General features: G+C 38.6%; 2 long non-coding RNA genes across 2 annotated transcripts; both read right to left on the bottom strand.

Annotated features, from left to right (window-relative positions):
* Window positions 1-581: 581 nt before the first annotated feature.
* LOC120435480 lies at window positions 582-2398 on the bottom strand. Its single transcript, XR_005609756.1, has 5 exons — window positions 2388-2398; window positions 2099-2298; window positions 1162-1368; window positions 760-928; window positions 582-598 (listed from the first exon to the last, which is right to left on the bottom strand). It is a non-coding gene; the product is annotated as an uncharacterized LOC120435480 (long non-coding RNA).
* LOC120435481 lies at window positions 2398-4243 on the bottom strand. Its single transcript, XR_005609757.1, has 4 exons — window positions 3961-4243; window positions 3195-3253; window positions 2956-3107; window positions 2398-2474 (listed from the first exon to the last, which is right to left on the bottom strand). It is a non-coding gene; the product is annotated as an uncharacterized LOC120435481 (long non-coding RNA).
* Window positions 4244-4568: the final 325 nt, after the last annotated feature.

Raw genomic sequence — 4568 nt, 5'->3', positions numbered from 1 at the left:
GCAACGTCACACAGAATACCTCAAGGACACAAACAGCCTATCATCAACTAAATAGGTGTCTAGAGCTTGAAAGTCTAATTCATTTCCTGGATTGAACAGGATCCAGTCATTGTCAACTGCCACTTGGTAAGCATGGAAATGACATTCATAAGTGCAAGGAAGTAACAGTTTCCCACACAATACCCAACAAGTATCAACATTCAAAATATACTTGATTTTAAAGAATATAGGTATGGCTTCAGTGTGTACATGGCCAACTACAAAAACATCCTCAAGTTCATATTTGACACTGCTGACAGATATAGCAGACACACGCTGAAGCACTTTATCCTGAAAATGCACATCTGTAAAACTTTTGTTCATTTCCAGAGCATTCTGTAAGTCTGTGGATTAACAGCAGTGTTTCCCCTACATTAGCTTAGCTGTGATGCTGAACCGCAGCTGAATTCAGCTCCATGCCAACAAAACACCGAGAATGAAACTTGTGGCCAAAGGCTATGCATTGCATCATGCATTTACCTCTCCAAGGATGATGAAATCTTCTATCTTCTCCTTGAAGATGGATGGCAAGAGGAGAAGTGCCCCTTGAAGTCAATTCCTAGGTCATACAGATGCAAATGCACTTCATTAGATTTTGATAGCATGCAAATTCCCATTAACATGCTCTTGACATGGCACTATGGTACATCAATTATCTTTGGAAGAGAGCGCAAATGAATTGTCACAAAATTTACTATTTGTATGAGGTCAAATTAGTACCTGTAATGTCTTCAGCCAGTGCATTCTCTCTTGCCTCCATGAAGACCTTCTTCAGTGGCAAATCCTTGGTCATTTGAAGAACATTTTGAAGAACAGCAGTGAAGTTCTCGCTAAAGCGGCAACAGATGTTGTCTTGGCAGGGATGCATTAAATCAACCTCATCACACAACTGGAAATGAAAAGAGCAGAATAGACAAAAGAATGACATTTTACATTGAGGATTTAAACTTTTGACATGTTTAAAGACACAGACTGGAGATAAATGTAAAGTGCTTTAACCCTTGAACAAAAATTCTAAAGATAATAAACAGATTGATTAATCAGTTAGTACAGAAAATAATAATCAGATTTACAGACAAAAAAATCATTAGCTGTTTGCCCAATCATCTTAACAATTCTTACCCCTGCAGATGTCCCCAGGAATGGATATCTCTTTAATAGGTCCACAGTACACATTCCTTCAGCTACCTCTTGACGTCTCCATGCAAAGGTTTTTGTCATGCGGTCTTTCACCAGTGCTGTGTCAGGATGTAGCGTCCTGTGCTGATCATTTAGCACCTTGATATGAGCATCAACGGAGGCTGCATCTTCCCCCACAAAGCACGAATCCTTTGTCAAAGCAGATATCAGTATTATCATAAGTAAAATCTGATAAGTCTGTTCCCACAAACCCCGCTAATTCTAGAGACTTATTCATCATGAATGAAAACAAGACAGTCAGCGATCGATCGATTACTTGCGCAAGGGAGGCCTCGTCTATGTCCAGCATGGAAGTGACCCCGATGAGGGCCTCCTCTCGCTGGCTTTTATTGACAAACTTCAAACAATAGTTTACAAAACACCTCCCCTCGCAACCCCCTTTGGTTACAAAGACAAGGCACTGTATGTATATGCATGCAGGTGTGTGTGTGTGTGTGTGTCCTCCTGCTGACCAAAGGGTCGTAAACGCAGGAAGCTTACATCAAAGGAAGTAGATCTTCCAGATAGGATGTATCTGCTATAAAACCTCCCCCAACACAAAGTGGTTAGAGGTGCTCAGGATCAAAGGAATAGCTTTGATAATACTGCTTGAACTAAGACTGTACAAATTTAAGAAACACAATGGCAACATTCAACAATTAGACCTAACAGTTAATGTTACTCGAAATGCAGTAATTTGTACACCAAATGCTTTGAAAAAAATGCAAAAATGTTGAATAGGAATTGCAAGTTGAGCTGACTTTTGTTAAATCAACTGTGAAGTTCCTTTTTCTATGTTAATGTTATCTGTTAACATGTTTCTTTCAATTAATGTTTACTTTTAGCTTTACAGTGAACATAATAAGACTACATATGTTACCTTAGCTCTTAGAGGCTGAGGGTGTGAGGATTTACGAGAGAGGGCTTCAGTCTCTTCAGACAGGAGCTGCTGGATTCCTCTGTGGTCCGATGTTTCTGCGTGCGTCCAAACTTTTCTTTAACCCGGTTCACTTCTTCGTTGCTGATTAGGGGAGCCCGTTCTGCTTTGAACTTTCTCTTGAGTTGGCTGTGCCAGGTGTCCTAGTTGTTTCAAATGTATATAAGTAGTTAATTATGCTTACTTTATATTAATATAATCTATAAAAGAAACAAAAAGGAGAGGTACTCACATAACCATTTCGTGTACATCTCTTAAGAAAGGATACTTCACAATCAGGGCTTTGATGACCTGGATGTAGTCTGAGTGGGTTGGGTACCTGTTTCAAACATAAGAAAAACAACACACAGTACACTGATTACTCTTATCCTTTTCTGGGGGCTTTTCTGTTCTTCAATTCTTCTACTCATATTGTTATTACCGTAAATAGTATGTTATAGACCAATGTCAAATCAATGTAGCTAAAGTTGATTTTAATTTTTTAAAAATGGGCGCGGACAAACAGCCACACCTCTCCCAAACTTCATTAATTAATTGACTGCAGTCCTGAATTATTAATTTACTCTTGAGCAAATTCGAAAATGAACACTTTGGATATCATAGTCCAGACAAGGTCTGGAGACACAGGATGTATGGTTTTACCACTATTGCCAGTTCATTGGAACCGTGTGTCACGCCAGACTCGAACGCTGGTCTCCAGATTGGGAGGCAGATGGGCTAACCATTTGTTCTCTGCCTCTCGTACAACAGCAATATTAATATTAAGAAATTAATGTAATTATTCAGAAAGGAACCCTTACATTGTGTACTGTGACAGCATTTCATAAAGAGTCCCAATTATTTTGTTTCGGTACTTCTGTTCTTTCTGGACTGGTTCTTTGAGATCCAAGCGACTCTGGACATCTTGTGGGAATTTTGGAATGGAAATAACTGCAGGCAAGAAGGTATAGAACTGCAATACAGTAGGAAAACAGCATTAACTAGCCATTTTGCAAGCACTTAAATGCATATGCAAATTTAGACATTTATCACAACCTACCTCTGGTTTGCTTGGGACACTGGACCTTCAACTGTACCTTCAATGTTGTACATCGTTATCTGAAATATAAAGTACAGTATGAAATAAAAATAAAACCATTTTCAAATTTCTTTTGGGGGGGGGGGAAATCCTTGCGCCGATTGCCTGTTGGCTGTAGGCATTATTCATTGCAACCAAAACAATAACCCGAGTTGTGGATAGAATAGAATCCTAGGCTATCTTGTCTGTTTTTGCTGCCCACAATTTGCCTCCTTGATTTTGGTTTATTTGAAATTATAAATCGATCCCTGATCGAGCAGCTAGCTGGCATCACAGGTGTTTGCAGACAGTGTCCCTGCGCAGAGCTTACAGCTCTCATATTCGAAAATCCCACTAAGTAGGTGGAATGGTACAAATGTGTACCTTCCATTGTTTAAAATCCCTTTGAGCGGGAAACAAGTTAGATGCGATAAATTTTGCTTAGAAAACGATTTTGTTAATAGCTATATTTACATACTAGCACGTTTTGAGAAATTATTGATTTTCTACATTGTTGTACACGGTTAGTCACTATTTATTGATAAAACACTCGAATACGGCGGGCAGACAGACGTTGAACATTCCACCAACAGTCTAAATAGTCCACATTTGTATCTTTCTTTGTTTAAAACTTAGCTAACTGCTAGCTTTCACCCATGTTAAATCTAGCTCTTCGGACTTTTGCTAACTCTACTGTAAAATTACACGTTGTAATTTTTATAAAAACACAAAATCACACCCGACTTACCTCTAAACCTTTGCGCCTCGTCGTCTGACACATCAATGCCTTCTTCCATCAACTTTTTAAGGAGCTCCTCCATCAATAACCCCCTGAGAGTCATTTTCTGTGTCAACGCTAGTCAGCGCGGAGGCGGAGCACTCATCGCTGCTGGCTTTTCAGCCTTTGGGATTAATGCGCGTTGCGAACTTGACACATGAAAATACAACATTGTGGTATTAATGCGCAGTTGTTTAGAAACCGTTATGCTGTCTTGGCGAACTATATTTGTAACTTACAAAATTTAGTCACCGTAACATAAAAATCTGCTTGACATTTTAACTTCCAAAGAACCTCGGTTTAACTTGATGTTGCAAATTCCATAAAAACCTCACAATTAATGAACAATTCTAGGATGTAGTAAAAGCGAAAAAGTAAATGGCCAAACATAACTGTAAAATGATTTCATGTTTTTGAAGGCTACAACCAAGATTTAAAACATTAAAAATTATAACTGGAACTTAATAAAATGGAAATGGACCAGTTTTTTTTTTAACATCATTTGGTTGTGCCTGCATGTCATTGTGTGTGTGTTTTTTTTAATATAATTTAACATAACTTACACAAAGGTAGGTTAC

Source organism: Oreochromis aureus, linkage group 22 (genome assembly GCF_013358895.1).
Source record: "Oreochromis aureus strain Israel breed Guangdong linkage group 22, ZZ_aureus, whole genome shotgun sequence".
NCBI lineage: Eukaryota > Metazoa > Chordata > Actinopteri > Cichliformes > Cichlidae > Oreochromis > Oreochromis aureus.
Note: the sequence above shows the minus strand (reverse complement) of the source record. Positions and strands in the feature narration are given on the sequence as shown.